Below are 21,668 nucleotides of genomic sequence, written 5' to 3'. Positions count from 1 at the left end.
CCATGAGACCATCAGGGAGCTGTCTTCAACTTTACAGACCAATCCTACTTTTGACCATTTCAAGAGACACAGCAAATACATGTTTGTTTCAGATGTAAAAGACACACAAATTTTCTGTTGGGTAGGAAATGGAAAGCAGCACATGTAAAGACTTGGACACTTGCACTAAAATCGAATATATATATATATATATAGGTGTGTGTGTGTGTGTGTGTGTGTGTGTGTGTGTGTGTGTGTGTGTGTGTGTGTATGTGTTTAACATGCATAGACTGAAAGGTATTTCATGAAAATCAGAAGAACCCAAATAACCCTGCCATGGCATTAATTACATCTGAAGTACAGCCTCTTTGTTTGGTAAAAAAAAAAAAAAAAAAACAGAACCCAAATATACTATTTTTTTCTCTTTTTCTGATAACAATAAGAGTATTTGATTATGAATGTCTGGTCTTCATTCTGCCTATAGTAAGTAGACATGACTGTCTGATTCTCCCATATATTTCTTGTCTTCTATGTTGTCATAAATCTAGGCACTCATTCTGAGGAATACAAGTGCCTCTCTATTGGCACTTTTCCACTGCACATTACGGTTCGTCTCGACTCGACTCTGCTCGCTTTACTTTTCTGAGCTTGCTTTTCCACTGCAGTTTAGTGCCGCCTCAACATGGGTGGGATTATAGGCTGATCATCATAGTTGCGCCACCTCTACTGCTGTGACATCATCTTAAACGTGACACAAACATTACTGACCATAAACAATAACACGACCGCTAGCTGTTAGTTAGTAGCTACTAGCTCATTGTGCTGCATAAAGCAATTGTTGCATAGTGATTTTACACAAGTGTAACAGTTAAATTGGCCTGGTTGTTTTAGAAGCAAGCTTTCCAGTAGCTGGTCAACTAAATAAAGTGAAGCTTTCAAGCAGAATATAGAGTTAACTTAACAAAACGTACTTTCCTCCATCGTGGACTCCAACAACGCCGTGGCCGAGTCCAGGACACTCTCCCTCCCATTGCTCGCCGGTCTATTGCCATAGATAGCGTCCATTTGGTCGAACCACTTCCACTCTCTTCTGTTTGAACCACTCCGGCTGTTGTGGTGCTTGATGGTTCTGTAGTCACTTTTAAGTTTTTTTAACTTTTCCCTACACTGTTGTTAGGCCAGGTGGTAGCCGTGTGCGGCCAACAGCTCAGACACTTCCTGAAAGACTTTTCCGTTTCGCGTCGTTTTGTTCGTCGCTAACGAGAGGAACGTCTGCACCTCATTTATTGACCACGCCATGGTTTTGCGCACAGCTATTTCTTTTTACATTTCGAAAGTCGCATGTATAAAATGAAATTGCTATCGCTGTTGCTAACTTTAAAACTAGTGGGTTGATGTCCCGTGTCACAAATCCAGTGACGCAGGTAGTGACGATTCTCTCTGACCAATCAGTGATCTGCAGGGTTTTGATGTCACATTTAGTACCGGCTCGGCTCGCTTGGAATCTCGACGGAGGTGGTACTAAAAAAGTACCAGGTACCAGGTACTATCCACAGTGGAAAACCCCCAAAAAGCGAGCAGAGTCGAGTCGAGTCGAGCTGTACCGTGCAGTGGAAAAGCCCCATAAGTGACCTTTTATGCCTGGTCACAGGCAGCTGGTTTTAGGTAAGCAGATCTGTGGTGTGCTATGAACTCAACAAAGCCAGCTTCAGGTTCTGACTGCTCCAGGCCTGAAATAAAGCTACCATCACAGCCACAGGTCTTGAGGAATCTTCTACTGTTTGTTTATTTTTTGAAGGAGACCAGAGGGTGAAGTAGCCTACATGAAAAACCATAGGTGTGGATGGGTAGTATAGTGAGCTGACTCTAATAATGTATGTAATTTAGCTAATTATTTTATCTAGATTGCTTAAATGTAGTGATTAGAGTAAAAATCATATTGTGAAATCTTTATAGTAAAAACAAAATCTTGCTCAACAAACATTTTCGCAATCATAAGCTATGACCTGCCATCCAGTTTAAGTTTTTAGAGAGATTTTATTTTATTTAAGATGAGTGGGGGTGAGAAGATTAGTTATTAATTAAGTACAATTTTATAAAAGATTTGTAAGCTTTGTCTAAAGGTACTGTATTTATTCAAAATAATGTGGTCAGATGCGGGGACTAAAAACGAAATGTTTTTTATTTTAGCTCGTTCTGAGCAAAAACTGTATTTGTTAGTTCTGGTTCAGAAGTTCCACAGTCTCCTTTCCAAAAGTTTACTGGTTAGAACAAAATAAAAGAACGGATAATAATGTTCTTTTAAAAATGACAATGCTAAGGGGTGGGTGAAATACCAATTGTAGTATTGCCAGATCTTGCAAGAGAAACAAGCAACATGGTCTGGAAAAACAAGCCCAAAACAAGCCATTTGCCTCACCAAATTAAGCGAATATAATATATTTTTTTTTTTTTTTTTTTTCTTCTGTGTGGTGGATTAATTAAGCAGTTAATTAACAGTTTAAGTATAATTTTATTTACAGATCTGCTTCTGCGTCAAATCCCAGCAACACCAAGTCTGTATTAATGTATCATATCTAACAATAATTCAGTGAAGACTTGGACACAACTAAAAAATTTACTTTTTACCTCCAATAATGTTTTCCTTTTATATGGATTAGCCATGCATGTATATGTAGTAATTATACATAGTTGTTAAAAAGGTCTTCATTCAGAGAATGCCACATCCACAATGTGGAATTAGGCAAAGAAATGTGTGATGCGGCAGTTTCCTTTCAGGATCAAAGCATGTTTAATTTTTTTGGGCAACATGAACCCTTTGGCCTTTAGTTTCATAAAAAAATCATCAGAACAAAATTAACCATAGCATTTAAAAACAACATTTTCACTCGGAACAACTGAAAATCACTTTGTTCCGGTTTTCGGTTACGTTCTGCTCAAAATTCCATTCGTTTTTCAGTTTTCGTTTTAGTTCCTTGAACCATTTTTAGTCCCTGGTTAGATGGCTAGCTACAGTTGTTTGATAGATCTTTATCATAACCTTTCTAATAGGGGAGCCAACAAGCTTAGCCTAAAATAGCATAACATGGCGGTCCCATAGACATTCTATTGTAGTACACTGTCGAGGAGACAAGAGGCCGTTCTTTTTGAATGGCTGTTTATGGAGAAGATGCTTTTGCTGAATAAACTGCTTTTGTGTGGAAACAGCTCATCACTTAATGAACTGACCGCCTTTCAGCTAATCTTCAACAGGTTTTACACTAAACAATACTTAATGAAGGAATTATGTGTGGAATTTACTACGATAAAATTGCTGTTTTATAAGAGAAGTCATGGACAATTTTGCGACAGGTAGGTGTCAATTTACGGTTTTCCCATTCATTTGTTTGGAATGCGCAACCGTGGAGGTTTTTATTTCCGTAAATAAAAGAATCTCTGATCTTTGTCTAGCTAGCTGGCATACATGCTAGCTTATGTTTAAATTAGTGACCGCCCTAACAAAAATCGAACCGCAAACTTGACACAAATTCGCCACTGTTCATTTTAACATGCAAATGAGCTTTGCCTTTGCGGCAGACTTGCAGCAAATTGTTCATTGTTGCCAAAGTTTTGTTGCAGGTTCACCACTTTGTTGCAGTGAAGAGCTGCAAACTCCTGGCAAACACTTGCGGCGAATGACGAGCTCATTTGCATGCAAAAATAATGAGTGGCAAATTTGTGGCAAATCTGTGGCAAGTTTGCCAGACTCTAGATTTTTTGTTAGGGCGTTTCTTGAAATAACTGTAGTAATTCTGGTGTAGTAACAACAATCACCAAACAAGTATTTTATTTTACCCGTAACAGGATAAGTCAGTCACCTTCTGTAAATTGCTTCACAACTTTAAATCTTTCCAACATAAAAATATATAATTATGATTTATGAAAACTAGAAAATACGAAAATTGTGTTAAGCACTGTGACAGAAAATTCAAGTTTTATTGAAAATCAATAAGTCCCGCCTTCAATCCTGATCACTGTTTGCATATTTGTGTATATACAGAGGACTCGAAAAAGATCTAAAAGAAGCTTACACCACAGACCAAAAGGCGGAGAAAAGGAGCCAACATTTACAAACCAACCAACATTGATATTAACCATACATACTCTGTGCATGAGATTGGCTTGGGATATGAGTAGTTCACACATTTTGGTTAAAACTACACTGAAAATATACTGTAAAACCAAACCTATCAGTATACTGTATAACATATGTGGTAAAGTATTTCATTTCAGTTGCTTTTGTAACTGACAAATTTCAATACACTGTAAATGTTCATTGCCTGACATTTATCTTTTAAAGCTTGCAGTTCTGTTTTACAGCTTCAATTTTAATCTCATTGATTTAAGCAGTTTAAATGTTACTGTCCAAGTTAAAAGTCACCCATTTGCTCTGAAGTCACATTAGTCATACAACTATAACTATTGTAGAACAGACCATAAAACTGATTAGAAACCTGCAGCTATCCATGTACCAGCTCTTACCCTGTCTGTAGAAAAAGCTTTAGGCTCAGAACACACAGGGTCTAATCGGACGTGAACTTAGCATCAGAAAACACTTTAAATTCCTTCTGTCTGTGTCCCCACTCCTGCTGACCTCTCCCAATCCATGACTGAAGTTCTTTGAATTTTAGGCTGATATGTGATTCAGCACACAGAGGTCAGACAGTAGAGGTGACCCGAATCCCACTGAGATGTGCTTTCTCAACTTATTTTGAGCATCGGCTTCTGTGTGCAAACCAAGACTGAAATCATTAGTGATCAGTGCGTTAAGGAAGTTATTTTGCAGAAATGATGACCATATATTCTGTAGGTGTCTGATTGTCTTGGGCTATAGGAAAAACTAGCTAACAACTGAAAGAAAAGAAGGTTCCTAGAGTATAAAAAACTGAACATACAAAAAGTCAAACGTTTGGACACACTTGACTGAATTTAAGTTTCTTCTCATGGTCTTAAATATCTTGATTAAAGCTATTGCTTCAATTAGTTTTGTGGACAAATTTAAATGAAACTAAAACTAAAATATAACTTATTCACTGGTATTTTGTTAAATATATATATTTTTATTAGATGAGTTTGAAGGAAATGAATATAAAAGTGGCCTTCAAGTGGCAATCATTCATAAGAACAAGACAGTGTAAAGCTGAAATGAGTCATTTCTGCCACCACTAGCACCACCTAACGGAATTGCAAAAATAAACATTGTTTTCAAACTTTTGAATACACCCCTGCCTGCCGTTTATCAGACGTTGATCAGACCACTGGTTGAGTCGATGTTGTTGTGTTGGGCTGGATGGGCCCTTATAACATTTTTAGAGCACCACAGAAACATAGTGTTTATAGTTTTCGAGAAAATTAACAATACGATACGATACGATACTATTTTATTCATCCCCGGAGGGAAATTGAGGCATTACAGCAGCAGAGACATAGATACCACAAAACAGAACAATAGCAATATAGTAAATGCAACAATAATAAATATGGAAAAAAACAACAACTACAAATTAAATAATCAATCACTATCATCATACTGCAGTAACAATAATAATAGAAATTTACAAATTTAACTGGCAGAAATGTTATGTAAGCATGGAGGACAGTGTTAATTTCTGTAAAAATCACAGTGCTTGTAAATCACAACACATCACATACACACGCACACACACATACACACACACAATGTCATTCCATATATATTTAACAACCTTGCAGCTCATAATAGTGCTAATCAATGCATACAGCCCAATATATTAAAATAGTAAAAAATATAGATACATTCATAACAATTTATACAATATATACACAATTAAAACACAGTTATGCTTAATGTGTATACTCTACTGTGCATGCTTCAATTCAGTGTGCTGTTGTACATCCTAATTGCTGCAGATATAAAAGACCTAAAGTCTTTCTTCTCTCCATTACCACATCTAGGGGGTCAAGACTCATCCCCAAAAGAAAGGTGGCTTTCCTTATCAGTTTGTTCAGTCTGTTCAAGTCACCGGCCTTAATGCCGCTCCCCCAACACACAACAGCATAAAACAGTAATGCTGCCACCACAGACTCATAGAAAGGAATGGAGCATTACCCCTTGAACTCCAAAAGATCTCAGCCTCCTCAAAAAATAGAGTCGGCTCTGGCCTTTTTTATAAACAGTATCCGTGTTGGTGGCCCAACTCAACTTATTGTCCAAGTGCACTCCAAGATATTTATAGGTCTGAAATCAACCACCATCTCTTTGGTTTTATTGGTGTTAAGCTGGAGATGGTTCAGATCATACCAGTCCAAAAAGTTCTCCACCAGGCTCCTGTATTCCTCAACCTTTCCTTCACTAATACACCCCATGACCACAGAGTCATCAGAAAATTTCTGGAGGTAGCATGCCTCCGTGTCATATTTGAAATCAGAGGTGTAAAAAGTGAATAGAAATGTGCCAAAACAGTCCCCTGTGGCACATCTATATTGCTGACTGTCAGATCTGAAATACAGTTCTGTAGACGCACATACTGCCTGTAGATAAGCCTTGTGTAGGAGGTAGATGATGGCATCCTCCACTCCTACTTGTGACTGGTAGGCAAACTGCAGGGGATCTAATAAAGTGCCAACCTAGGATTTAAGGTGGGGCAAGACTATCCTCTCCAGTGTCTTCATCAGATGTGATGTCAACGCCACTGGTCTGAAGTCATTCAGATCTTTACAGTTCCCAATTTTTGGCACTGGCACCACACAGGAAGTTTCCCAGAGGACCCGAACCTTTCCCAGACTCAAGCTCATATTAAACATCCACAGTACCACTCCACTCAGCTGTTCTGCACATACATCAAAGACCCTTGAGCTTATGCCATCAGGGCCGGCTGCCTTCCCAGCATGGAGCCTCCTCAATTCCCTCTCCACTTGGTCAGTTGTAATACACAGGCCACAAGGAGAGTGGGGAGTGGGGGAATGAATGGATTGTATTGGTAAGTGTGATGTCAATATTTGAGTAGGGGAGGGAGGTGGTATTGCAAGTGGAATAGTTGATGGTAACAGCGTGGTTGGTACAGAGCCAATTGATGTATCAGAGCTGAACCGATTAAAAAAGCTTATTCAGCTCATTGGCTCTGTCCAGACCCTGTTCTTGTGGCTGGTTGCTTAACACCTTATATCCAGAAATCTTTCTCATTCCATTCCACACCTCTTTCACATTGTTGTTCTGAAGCCTGTCCTCTAGTTTTCCCTCTTTTACTCTCACCTTAAGCTCCCTCTGCACCCTTCTCTGCGCCTCCTTATCACCTGCTCTAAAGGCTTATTTCTTCTAATTCAAAAGGGCCTTAAGTTCACTGGTGACCCATGGCTTATTATTTGGGAAGCAGCGCACAGTCTTTGTTGGCAAAATACTGTCCACACAGAACTTTATATATACTTTGACACATTGAGTGAGCTCATCGATATTGTCTCCATGAGAATCACAGAGAACATTCCAGTCCGTAATTCCAAAACAGTCTCTTAATGCATTATTTGCCTCATTCGACCAACTCTTCAATGTTCTGGTCATAACTAGCAGTTGCTGAACAAACAGCTTACTTATATTGTCTGCATATGATAGCAGAAATTATTTTAACACTGAAAAAGTTACATATTCAGCTTTAAAAAAGCATCAGGATGCACCTTATGAAGTTGCTTGAGACAATGCCAAGAGTGTGCAGAGCTGAAATCTAGAAAAAGTGTGGCTTCTTTGAAAAGAGTAAACTAAGAGACTATATCAAAACTATATAAAACTATAAAAAGACTATATCATTTTTTTTCTTTTTTTCCCCCACTACATAAGTACCATACTTCCAGTTGTGTTATTTGATAGTTTTGATAACTTTACTACTTTCTAAAATTTAAATGAAAAAAAAAAAAGACAGTAGGTGTGCCTAAACTTTTGTAGTGAAACTAGAGTCCTACAGATAATAAATGAACATGGACATCATTCTGACTAACCCTAAAGTGTTGTAATGTGGGATTAGTCAAACTATTTTGATGAGTATGATTTCAACTCACATATTATTATTATTTTTGATAATGCAAACACAAACGAGTAATCATTGTGATTACCTTCTTTGTGTAGTGTTGATAGTTTGTGATACAGCTCCCTCTAGTCATCATTTTAGGAAAAGGCATGTGACTCTGCAGCCAAGACCTTAATCATATTCAGAGCTAGATGATCTCAATAGGAAATACTGAGCACATAGTCTGGAATTAATCTACAGGCTTAATGGTACTACAAAGCTTCACAGTGATATATGCAGTCTAGATCCTTCAAACAAGGCTTGTCTGTGACATACAAGTTCCTTTTCCTCAATCTTCTTATAAATCATTTAGAATCAGTACCTGATTATGTGTTTGAATGCATTAGACATGTAAGACAACAAAGGTACATTTGCTCTTTGCAGGATGAGCTGATCATTATTTCTACACATCTAAAATCCTGCTCAGTCATGTGCCCGTGGTTCGGCATGCCTTTGCCATAGCGGTCAACAAACCACAAAATCGCCTCAAAGAGCTTAGTCATAGCTTGCCAAGAGAGACAAGCACACACGACTGAAGCATACTCATAAAATGCAAACACAAACCGCCTGCATGTAAGCAGTATTTTGTCTGGCCTGTAAGTGTCATAAAGCATTGAAATGTGTACACAGATTTTGTGTATTGATTGGAAGTTGTAAGCAGACCTTCTGTGAAAGAGACATGAACAGTACTGAAGAGGTACAGTACTAGAGGTTGAGGAGAACATGCGTTTAACTTGCTGAAAAAAACAGCTTTAACCAGCCTAAGGTTGGCTCGCTGGTCACCCAGCCTAGCCAAGCTGGCCTTTAGCTGGTTTAACCCCCAGTTTGACCAACTGAAAAGTGCCTAAAACCCCTCTAAAACCATCAAAACAGACCAGCTTAATCAGCTTTAGCCAAGCGGGGAGACCATAGACTTTTTTAAGGCTCTGATACCCTCACGGCAAAGTTCTTATTTTTTCACAAAGGGCTAGAAAGAAGGTCGAAACAGCTGAGCAACGGTGTGTTGTTTACAAATATTCAGACACTGACCACACCACTGGGGCCTACAGTACCGTTACATAATGTTATTCTATAAACTCTGGTTAGGGTTTTTTTTTGCCTAAACCAAGACCAAATTTCCATCTCTAACTCCTCTATCATACATCAGCCAAAGTCGGCACTTTGAGACTGTTCTGGAATAGTGTGCTATGCCTTTTCTAACTGATCAGAATTACAGTTTTTGTACAGCCTATGAGCAAAAATTGGAAAAATCCCATAAACTTACATTGAAGGATGTTCAAACAGGCCAATGTAATGCTTATAATCTGCTTTAAATTGCTCTCTCTCTCTTTCTCTTTCTCTCTCTCTAGTTAGCTGGCTGTTTTTCTTACTGCAGTGTCTGTAAATCCATCAACCTTCAAACTTTTAACACTAGTAGAATATATTAAATCAGTAAAAGAAGCTGTTTTAACCACTCAGTGATGATTTAAAATAGCTTAATATGCAGTAAATAATGTGTAATTTGCCATGTTTACATTCTGCATTCATGGTGCTAATGCTAACACTAGCACGCTAAACATAGCCATAATATGAAGCGCTTACCCTCTATAATTGTACTTTGTAAAGGCTTTTATCCTTCTTTATTTTTACATGATTACTACTGCAAATATAACTGTATAAAAGGGTCATACAAACAGGTAACAAACATATAAGGGATATTGAATAGAGGTGTAAATGGCTCACAAAGCAGCATATCAAACAACAGATTGAATCAGCACTTAAAAGTACTTGGGTATATTTGGTTCTTATTGTTGACTAATCTAAAAAAAAAAAAAAATGTAATCACGTCATGGTCTTGGAAAATGTCTCTAAATGAACGTTTGTACAGATGTAGGTATATTTTCACCAGCTTGACAACTCTGCACTCCAGTGTGTTCAAGTTGACTTATTTAGACAGAAATAAACCAGTAATAAATGTAGGCGGCAAAGTAGTACACACAGATGATGTTGACAGTAAGGTGTTTACCAACCTGTATGAAGTTTTTCTAAAACTTTGCATTGGCCAGCTGTTTCCAGCCACCACACACACCTTTTTGGCCCGTTCTTTCTTAAATGTTGCTAGCAGTATTGCATCTTTAAGCTGAATTTTTTTTCAGCAGGGTAGCAAGACTTTGTTGCTTAATTCCAAACACTCCAGTTATGGTAATAAATTGAATGTTCTATGATGTTAATTTTGATAACAAAACTAACCATTCCAAAAGTGTTGTTTTTGCTGTTTCAGGGTGGTAAGCAAAGTTTTTTTTTTTTTTTTTTTGTGGTCAGGCTGCACTGTCTGCACATTTACAAAGTAAAATCCTTAAAAAAACACTGGAAGGTCCTTCGTTTCCTCTGTTCATGTGGAAAAGAAATTCAGCAGCCACTGGCAGACTACTGGTTCAAGTAACAGAATAACATAAATGCCCCATTCAGAAAACACACTTTCAGAGTTAAGTCAGGGTTTATAAAATTTTTTTTAAAAAAGTCTAGCCTTCAAAAAGGGTTCAAAGTACTCAGTGAAGAGGTTTCAAACTCTGGATATGCCCTAGGGGTAAAGGCTCCCAGGACAAAACAGTTACCTGCATGGTTATGAAACAAAGGATTCGCTGCTAAAAAAAAATTATTAAAGGAGCCATTCATAGGTTGATTCCTCCAGAAACTGTAAACACTGTGGCGTCATGAAAACATTGCTCCAACAGCATCCCAACTAGCCCAACTCAACATATTGGCATAGACATTACACACTTTACCTTTAAAAGTAAAAAAAAGTGTGACATTTCTGTGCCACGAGCATCTCCAAGCTGAATTTTAAAAATAATGACTGTTTTCAAACAGGTTGCCTGAACACTTACCCATCTGCCATTGGCCCTAAAATCACACCAATGGTTGCGCCAATATTACTGTGTTGCTAGGCTGGTTGGGATGCTCAGACAAACAGAGCAATGTTTTGATAGCGCCACTTTTTGGGGCAATCAAGCTTATCACTTATAATTATTTTCTATATATTAGGTTGGGATAGGACAAAGTATTTTAAAAGTAAAATAATAATAATAATAATAATAATAATAATAATAATAATAATAATAAAAGGTTATATCACTTTCAATGTAGTGCATTAAAAATATCACATTATTTGAAAAACCATAAATAACAATAATTATGATATAAGTGTAATGGTTCATTTGAATGCTAGAGGGCACTCTGACTTTTCAGACCTTCATAGACCAAAACATTGTGTCATCCCTATGGAAGAGCTTTGAAGTGTTTGGACTAAACCTATCTTGACTAAACTATTCTCTCTCTCTCTCTCTCTCTCTCTCTCTCTCTCTCTCTCTCTCGCACTCACACACTCAGACTATCAGGGTCTGTTTGGCTCCCCAGGCCCCCTCCAGATGTGTAACTGTAAGCATTCTCTCTCTCTCTCTCTCTCTCTCTCTCTCTCTCTCTCTCTCTCTCTCTCTCTCTCTCTCTCTCTCTGTTAGATGTTCCAGAATTGACTGCTGTGCAGGACTTGTTTTCACAGAGTAAATATAGTGCCTTCAAATATACTCTCCTATCTCACAGGCACAATGATATGTATGATTACAGTTCATCAGTCAATGGCCTCAGGGAGTTTATGTTACAGTAGATGGTTTGTGTAAGAATAACCATAAGCATAAGCACAAGTAGGCGAGATCAGGGATAGTTGTCACACTTTTTCCTCCAGTGAAATTTTTTTCAGGGTACTCTAGGTTTATTTTTGAAAGTCAGTTTCTGCATAGACACACACATTAAAGTCTTGGCAAAAAAAAAAAAAAAAAAAAAAAAATATATATGTATATATATATATATATATATATATATATATATATTAGGAAAAAAGATACAGTTCTTAAAACACACGTTGACCTTTTGTGACAACTTGCCCCACGAGCGGGGTGTAGGTTTCACATGAACGTAACACCACGTCACCACATTTCCACCACTAAAACAAAATCTACACTTGTCTTTAAATCTATGCCAGCATTAAACAGTCTATTACAGACTTGTTTTTAAAGTGAAAATTATAAAGCAAAATAAATGGAATAGGTAACATACAAAAATATATCAAATGGTTTTGGTAAAAAAAAAAAAATTTTGTAACTTCTAAATTGAACAAATTTATGTCATTTATAAGACACGTGACGACATGCCCCAAATTGAATTTAATTTAATATACCTTTTCCGAAGAACGCATTTACACTTTCGGTAAAAATCTGCCATCATAATATATTGGACCCTTGCCTTAATGTTTGCCAGTATGGTTTGATTATGTTTGCTTATTTACCAGCCATAACAAAATATGATGATTGTGAAAATTTACTTTGGGAGGATGGGATTCACAAAAAATATTCTAATTTAAGAGGGTTTTGAACTAGGAGAAAATGCACATTTGCAAAATCAGACTTTTGATTCTTAATCTAGTTACTGAGATAGCCCTTGTCACAACTACCCCATGTGTCAACTAGCCCAGTCTCCCCATATGATTCTGAGTCTAAATCAATTGTACATTATACATGTCAAACTTTGTAGAGAAAAAAAAAAAATTACATTATCTACAGCATTTCTAGGAAATTCTATGAGGTGCTTAAATCAAAACAGCATTCTCTGTAAAGATTGTCCTTTTTATTTTGCCAGCACACATTTCCAACAAATGTTGTGCAGTGGTTAGACTCCAACCATAGGCTTCTGAGACAGGTTGGGAAAAAAAGTGCAAGGAACCATATTGAAGGAAAGATGAAAAACATTGGGGCCTTGGACATCGCAGAGTGTGGAATGTTTCAGTAGCTGGGTAAAACTCTTCAGGTTATCTGCACAGATGCAATGCAGTGTCCTGTGTAAACTGCTACAGGGATCATCTTAACAAATCTACCACTTCAAAGGCTCTTCTAAAACTAGCTGGGGGCGAGGGGAGAAAGGTATGCACATTCCTCTTACTTCAGAAGATGATGTAATGCTTGTGTGTTTTCATTGTGACAAAAAAGAGAGTGGGAAAAAATTTACTGGGAAGTAAATTTAGTAAAAAAGTAGTATTGTTTCAGCAGTTTAGCCTCTTACATTAAGACTCATCAAGATTCAAGACTCTTTAAAGTATTTTATTTAAGAACTTCAGCTGTACAGTAAATGAAATAGAGAGGTTGCATAACACTATAAGTGCAACAAATGTGCAAGTGTAAAATTTAAATTATCTTCAACACCAAAAACTATTATTACTTGATAAAATAAGCAAGAATGGAAAAGGTATGCTGGGAATTACTGCAGTTGTGTGTAATTTACACTGACAAAGATTATTTCCCTCTGTGTTTTGGCATTCTCTAAACAGCATGTGTGCAGGCTTTTATTTATCACAGCTAGAAGAAAAGAAGCTTCCTGTGCAGTTTCAATAATGAATTCTATCAGGGGTTCAAAGTGTCATTAGAATTTGTTTCTGTTTCATTTAGGCAGGAAGGCGAATGGATATCAGGCCAATTCTCCTGTTACTCTCTGTGTTTGGACCGACTTGGGCCTCCATGGTAGACTTAGACTACGGAGGTGTACCACTCTGGATCAACCGATTTTTGGGAGAACCAAGTGTGTTGACTTTAAAAGATCGGATGGACCCTGGTTGGTTTCGAGCTGTTAGTGCACAAAGTTGTCCCTTAGACTGCAACTGCCCGATCCAGTGGCCCACAGCCCTCTACTGTGACCACAGGGGCCTTGATCAGCTTCCCGTTGGCCTTCCACCCCATATACAGTACCTTTTCCTCCAAGGTAATGATATAATTTCCCTCGTTTCCAGAGCATTTGCCAATGCCACCAACTTGCGCTGGTTGCTCTTGGATCACAACCAGCTACTGAGTGAGCATCTCGATAATGCGCTGTTCTCCAATCTGACCTTCTTGGTAAATCTCTTCATAAACAATAATAACCTGACAGAGGTGCCAGCCGGACTTCCCAGTGGCCTTAAACAGCTGTGACTTGCATATAATCACATTGCAAAGATTTCTCCCAGTGCTTTCCAAAATCTTGAGAGCCTAACGTTACTTCTATTGCAAGGCAATCGTCTGAAAACTATTGAAGATGGTGACTTCAAAGGTATGGGAATTCATGTTACTCTAAGCAGGGTTAACTTATTATTACATTCTTCAAGAATCTTTTTTTAGGTTACCAACACATGTTTTAAAGGATTAATCATCTCAAAACAGTTTATTAACAGCATTATACTCAAAGCTATTCTGTAAACTAACTGTTAAGTATATCTGTCATGTTCTTCACCAGGTCTTGTAGCTCTCAACTTACTTGATCTCAGTCACAACATCCTGGACACTTTCCCCAGATATCTGCCCCCATCTGTCCAGCAGCTTTACCTCTCGAACAACTCTCTGACTGGCCTAACTGAAAGCAGTCTTCAGGGTTTTAATGGACTCCGTTATCTACGGCTCGGACACAACAAATTGACGAATGTAGGGTTGGACCCTGAAGCCTTTAACCTCACATCACTGGTAGAACTGGACCTTTCCTATAACCAGCTGACAGAAATCCCAACAGTTCCCATTACCCTTCAGTACCTTTATCTGGAGGTTAACCACATCCAAGGTAAGCTGATATAAGATTTATATGTTACATAAACAAGAGCACTGGAGGTTGGTCCTGTAGCACTACGAAAACAGGACTATGACACTTGTTGCATTTCAACTTGACACAGAAAAATTAAGTTTAGAAGAAAATTTAAGCAGTTCAGATTGCTTCATGCTGAGTTATTGTGTAATTAAGGCAAGACTATTCTGCTGGAGCTAATAAAGTCCTGAATAAACATTATGCTAATTTAATTACCAACATTGGGGTTAGACAAAAGGGAGCACACACTCATTGCTCTTGGCTCTTTAACTGTAATAAGCCATATGAATTCGAACATTATCAAAAGGCATAAATAAAAAATATTATAAATATCAGCTCAAGAAATGTTTCTAAACACAAAGCTCTAGGCAGGCCAAACACTTGACCGGGAACTGCTTCAATGTTTGTGTCCTGATCAACAGTTTTCTAGAAAAAGACATGTTCTTTCAGACTCAAGAAATAAACCTTGTCATGGGAGAATCAACATTCAGACCAAGTCTAGCCATGAGGAAAATTACGGAAAATGTGACAGGATTTATAAGAAAAACAACAAACTTCCCCTCCTCTCTCAGTTTCCTTTCCTCCCTTTCTCACTGTCCAAAGTGTTTGTCACAGTGTGTTTGCAGACAGACACTCAGTCTGAAGAGACAGGACGACTATAGCAAGAAAAAATTAGGTTAGCTGAAGAAGGAGAGAGAGGGTGATAGAGTGAGGAAAGGGGAGGGACGAAAGAAGGTTTGGGAACATCTGTGAACACTCCAGAAGGAATCCACATGTGTTAACAGCACTCTCTGTTCTCTCCCCCTCCTCCTCTGGAGTGCACCAGGCTCAGTTACAAGACACTGGTTGACTGCGAGGATTTCAGCAAACATTTATTGTTTTAGACAATGGTCATGATTTACTGTTTTTGAACCATACAGCAAAACCTCATGCCATGAATACTGGTTTACCAGCTCATCTGCAGTGCTAGAGCATCTGAGTGAAATATAATATTCTAACCTTTAAAAAGCCTCTATTGAGAAACAGATTAGTGTTATATTGGTGTGCAAGAGCAGGTTAGGGAAAGTTTTAACAACCTGTCACCCTGTTCAGCTAACCTATAGAAAACAGACAGAAATAATGTAATAGAGAATGTTTTGACTATAGCCCCACTCAAAAGGCAGGAAAATGTTTGAGGGTGGAGACATGCCTGTTTTTCAAATAGATCCTCAGCCTAAGCTGCTGGTCTTAGCTGGTCTAATTTTTTTCCAAGTAAACTTATAGTTCCCTATTTGCAGAGACAGACCTGCCTTGAGCAACATGGGGTACAGTCCCTAACCGCCGAGGAAGCTCTGTAACATATGTAAGTCATTCCAAAGCTAATACCACATGCCAAGTTTTAGCAGCCCAGAGCATAACATCAGTGTCTAAAACAGGTTGAATTAAACTGACAAATGTTATCATCTTGTGTTATCATTTATGGCTGAATGCACCTGTAACTTATTTTCACAGTATGGGAATGCAACTCCTGTTTAAGAGGGCTAATTTTACTGGGCGAGTACAGATTGATCCTTTTTCAAATTTTCTGAAATAACATCATATTAAAGACCCCATGAAATAGCTTGACAAGTGCATTTTTTTCCTGTGTATTTCCTATTGTAACAGCAAGTTGGGGCAGCACATATCAAATGACTTTTTTTTCAAGGCCTATATTTCTTTAAAGGAATATTCCCGGTTCAATACAAGTTAAGCTCAATCGACAGCATGTGTGGCATAATGTTGATTACAACAAAAATTAATTTCGACTCGTCCCTCCTTTTCTTTAAAAAAAAAAAAAAAAAAAAAAAGCAAAAATCAAGGTTACAGTGAGGCATTTACAATGGAAGTAAATGTGGCCAATTTTTGGAGGGTTTAAAGGCAAAAATGTGAAGCTTATAATTTCATAAAAGCACATATTAATCCTTCTGTTAAAACTCATGTATTTTTTGAGCTGTAAAGTTTTTTAAATTGACATTTTTACAGTCATTTTAGGGTTTAAGGGTTTATTGACATTACATCATCATGGCAACGTAGTTGTAAAATTGGCTATAACTTTACACAGAAAAGGTTAGTAAGTGATTTTATCACACTTAAATCATATCGTTTATGTCTTGTGGTTATACTTTTGAAAAAAGACTATTTAAGCGTAAGAAAATTAGCACCCATTCACTTCCATTCTAAGTGCCTCACTGTAACCCAGACTTTCGCTTTTTTGTTTTTTTAAAGAAAAGGAGGTGTGCATTTTTGTGGTAATCAATATTATGCCACAAATGCTGTCAGTTGAACTTAACTTGTATTGTACCCGGAATATTCCTATATATAAATGTTTACATCAAAGCCTAAGAATTGCTACAGGTACATGCAACAAATCAAGTCACATAAAAACAGATCTGCTTTTGTGTCATCCAGAGTTCAAGGTGAGCAGTTTCTGCAGGGCAGTGGGACCCACATCATATTCGCGTATGAAGGTACTGAGGCTGGATGGTAATAAAATGGAGTATCACAAGCTGCCTCCTGATTGGGTGTTCTGTCTACGAGTCCTTCATAACATTTATATTTGATCTTATTAAACCAGCTCAAAGTTTTAGGCCTATGCCTTTTTATGTGCTTTGAGATAGCATGCAATAATATGCAATACAAAAAGCATGTATATTTAGATTGCATTAGAAAAAAAAATCAATATTCAAGGTGCTAATGTTTTGAATAAGCATGTGGTAAATGGTCTACCGTTTACAGTATGAACTTTTTTTATGCTCTGAATGTACTGTATATGGACAGCCATATTTTGTTTTGACATACTACACAATGCAAGTCTCAGTTATTGCACCCTGTCGTCTTTTTTCACACTTTGTATTTCAGCAGCTTTGTACTTCTAAGGAGTACTAGGTACTAAAAAGTAGGTTAACTGTTAAACATGCAGATATTAGGCTCTTTGTCACCTAAGTGGCTTTAAGCTGGATTGGTCTGGAAAATAAATTGATGTTCCATATCCAGGGGACCTCTCTGTTATATTATGATATAATATATACTTTGTTTTTCTCAACTGCTTGTCTTAACATCAAACTTCTCAAATTGCAATTAAAATAATAAGCTTCTTTATATCAAGTTTTAATACTGACAGTGTTATTATTTTCTTTTGTGCTCCATCAGCAATTTAGTTGATCCATATTTTCCTCTGTACCAGCTTATTTCAATTTACATGCAGTTCTCCTACAATGGCCCATTCAATGCAATAAATATGTAAGAGAGGTATTTTATTTAGTAGCTTATTTAATTCAGACCTTGACACTTAAAACATGGGCATTTAAAGGGGAAGTGTATAATTTCTCTACCTCTAGTAGAACCAAACTAAATTGCAAAAATATTGGTTTTCCAAACACTCCCACTGTATGCCATTTGTCTTTAAAAACAGTCCCGCCTTAAACTCACGCAATTGGTTGTTTTGTATATTAAGCTAGGATAGGAGAAAATATGACAACATCAAAAACAATACACACTTTTATTAAGCATGCTTACTAAAAAAATAATCACCTAATCTGCTTTTGAAATACCACAATGGAAGAATAGTGCAAGGTTATGGATAGATGACTGAGAGAGACAATCTTTCCTTTTTCCGTCATCCTCTTTTAATCACTCATATAGGATTAAAATGTTAAAAAACTTTCAATTTTTCAATTAAATGCATCTGATTTCTGAATTTCAAGATTACTTTCCCTCTCTCTGCTTATATGTCCATCCTTAGGATCCCACTAGACTAAAAAGTCTAGGAGAGTGAAATCAACCACAGTGTCTTCAAGAGAAGAGCTAATTCAGTCCAACTGACCAACATAATGAAAAGTGAATTTGTGAAACACAGTTATGCCTAAATAAAACAAAATAAAACCAGTAGCTGAAATATTTCTTAATTTATGCCCAATTCATAAATCCAGTGTTGGATGGATCACATACAGTAACATTTAAAAAAAAAAAAAAAAAACATTTTTTTTAATTTTTGATCCATCAGTCCAAATGAATGAATGAATGATGCATTTATATAGTGCTTTTTCGGACACTACACTCAAAATGCTTTACACAGTGAACAGGGAACTCTCCTCAAACTCCACCAGTGTGCAGCATCCACCTACTCTTTTTACGAGAAGTGCCCTGGGAATTTTTATGACCACAGAGAGTCAGGACCTCGGTTTAACGTCTCATCTGAAAGACGGTGCCTTTTTACAGTATTGTGTCCCCGTCACTATACCCGGGCATTAGGACCCACACAGACTGCAGGGTGAACACCCCCTGCTGGCCTCCCTAACACTTCTTCCAGCAGCAAACTTAGTTTTCCCCAGGAGGTCTTCCATCCAGTTACTGGTCAGGCTCAACCCTGCTTAGCTTCAGTGAGCAACCAGTCTCAAAGAAACATCTCTTCTAAATCTAAAAGATGTTAATGGGCCATGTGTTCAAGATACCTGATCAAGGCTACTCACTGAAAGTTCTGCAAATGTAGAGCAGCAGTTGTGGATTGGTTTTGGTTCTGCATTCCCCATCAGCAAAACCATGAAAACAGAAAGAGCCCGCAAACTTTGAGTCACTGCGGGTTCTATATGAACCTGAAGCACACAGACGATCCCAGATAGAAAGGCTTCACCATTACTACATTCATGCATATTCATCTCAAGCCAAAACAATACCATCCATAGACACTTTCAAGCTGTCGATGAACTAAACAAATATATCAAAATGCAAGTGGATTTATAACTTATCTGATCATAATTTTTTGTTCCTATTGTTTTAGTTGGAACATCTTATATTGGGACCAACAATACTGTTGGAACACATTTTCATATACAGTGGCCCAAATACATTCAAGCCACACTCAAAATGTATGAGTGTGTTTGCATTATATTACAAAAGTTTGAACCAAGTGGCATTTATTTTAAATAAATAAAGCACTAACATGCTTTTCAAGCCAAACATTTCACAAAAAGAAGTTTGTTACAAACTTATTAAATTATATAACAATAGTTACATTGTTTAAAAACAAATATAAGACTAAATCTTCAAAAAAAAAAAAAAAATCTTGACACCAATTGTTTCAAAGTAAATGGAAAATGGCGAAGGAAAGTGATGTTAGTTCTGAGAAATAGTCTAGAATCCTTTATTATTTTTTTGCAAGATGTCCCATATCACTGTATCTAATGCAATGTCATTTAAACATTCTCAAGTGTGACTTAAGTGTCCAAATACTTTATGGGGCCAGTGAATATATTGCTGGAAGGTTTAAGAATAAAATACATAAACAGGCAAGACAGTTTTTTTTTTTTTTTAAGCGAACCATGGGAAATGGGAAAATGCTGTATATAGCTTTGTTGTGGTAGAGTCATTAGCAAGACATAAGAGATTCATATCACTTCTGACGGAAGAGGCTGTCCCACACAGAAACAGAGCTCTGGAAACACAGGTCCAACTGGAGCATATAACATTCCCCGTTACGTATAAAAATATTAGGGAGCAAAATGGAAAGACTTACAAAACATAGAAGCTGTTTCTCATTACCTCCTACTTACTTTTGAGACAATAACTACTGTGTAATAATCTCTAAATTCAATATCACCTTCAATAATGTATTAACATATGCCCAATCTACATGCCATGACCCCGCTGCAATTTCAAAATTATATTAAGACTGAGCCAGGTAATGAGTTCATAGCTTTAATTACTTGGACGACATCCCCGAGAAACTGCTGGATTAACTCTTTAAGAGTGATTACAGAAACCCAGCAGAATATAACAAGAATATTTTTTTTGTTTGTTTTTTTTTGGTTTTTTTTGCTGATTTTTATATACTGTACCCAGTGGATTTACCAAGTCATGGTGGTTATTTGTAACAGACCCTCTGGGTAGGAGAAAGAGCTTGGTTAGCAATGAAAAAAGTGCTTAATGAAATTCAGTCTGATTACATCAACCAGACCTCCACTAGAGAGATCAGCATAGTGCTTTAGGTGGCCACAGCTGAATTAAAAGTCTGGTGCTTAGCATTTCATTAATTCAAACACAGAGGGAAAAACTGGGTGGTGAAGATGCTTTTGACAAATCACTAAGCATCTGCTTCTGATCTGAAACTCATGATTTCATTCTGGATGGCAAAATAAGAGGGTGTAAGGGTGGATGGTTTGTTAAGCATGATTTAATAGAATTTAAAAAACGGAATACAGTTATACTGTACCAACAGTTCAAACAGATATTAAACAAGTTTTCTGGTGAACACATAGTTGTATTGTATGTGTGTTCCTTCAACTATGGGCACATTTGGAACTGTGGACTTTTACAGAAAAATAAACTCACTTTCTGTAAAATAAAAATGTCCATTACTCTTACTAGTTTATATAATGTCTACTAATAATGTCCGACAGAGATTATACATATCCACAGGAGAATTACATTCCATTTTTTGCCATTTTGCCAACAAATGTCAGTTCCAACACATCTCAAATTTATCTTATTTGAGAACATTCTGTGGAAATTCTGGTGGTGGAAATTACATTTTAAATGTTTATATATATATATATATATATATATATATATATATATATATATATATATATATATATATATATATATATATAAACAACAACTTTATATTGGACTTATTTCAGAGCTAATATATTATGATGCTGCTTTGGTTCTGTATAAATGAAATACAGCATCAGAGCAGCCTTTCTATATTTATAATTTTATATTTAAAACATTTATCTCATAACATTGTTTATGCAACTTTGCTGTGTAAATGCATTTATGAGCAGTATTAAACAGTCTGTGTAAAAATACCTAAATGCCAAAAATACATGATGAAGGCATGTTAAAAGTTTCCAAGAGAAGAACGTTTTTGAAATAAAGAAAGTTTTTGAAATAAAGGCACTCACATGGTATGAAAAAAGAGGCTTTATTCAACCAGGCTACAACATCTTAAAAAAATCAGGGTGTCAG

The 21,668-nt window shown here is 36.9% G+C and overlaps 1 pseudogene; it reads left to right on the top strand.

Annotated features, from left to right (window-relative positions):
• The first annotated feature begins 12,914 nt into the window (after positions 1–12,914).
• On the top strand, positions 12,915–17,332 carry LOC127428288 (lumican-like; annotated as a pseudogene).
• Positions 17,333–21,668: the final 4,336 nt, after the last annotated feature.

The sequence above is a fragment of the Myxocyprinus asiaticus genome, chromosome 37 (assembly GCF_019703515.2).
Source record: "Myxocyprinus asiaticus isolate MX2 ecotype Aquarium Trade chromosome 37, UBuf_Myxa_2, whole genome shotgun sequence".
Taxonomy (NCBI): domain Eukaryota; kingdom Metazoa; phylum Chordata; class Actinopteri; order Cypriniformes; family Catostomidae; genus Myxocyprinus; species Myxocyprinus asiaticus.
The sequence above is the reverse complement of the archived record's forward strand: the minus strand, read 5'-3'. Positions and strand labels throughout refer to the sequence as shown.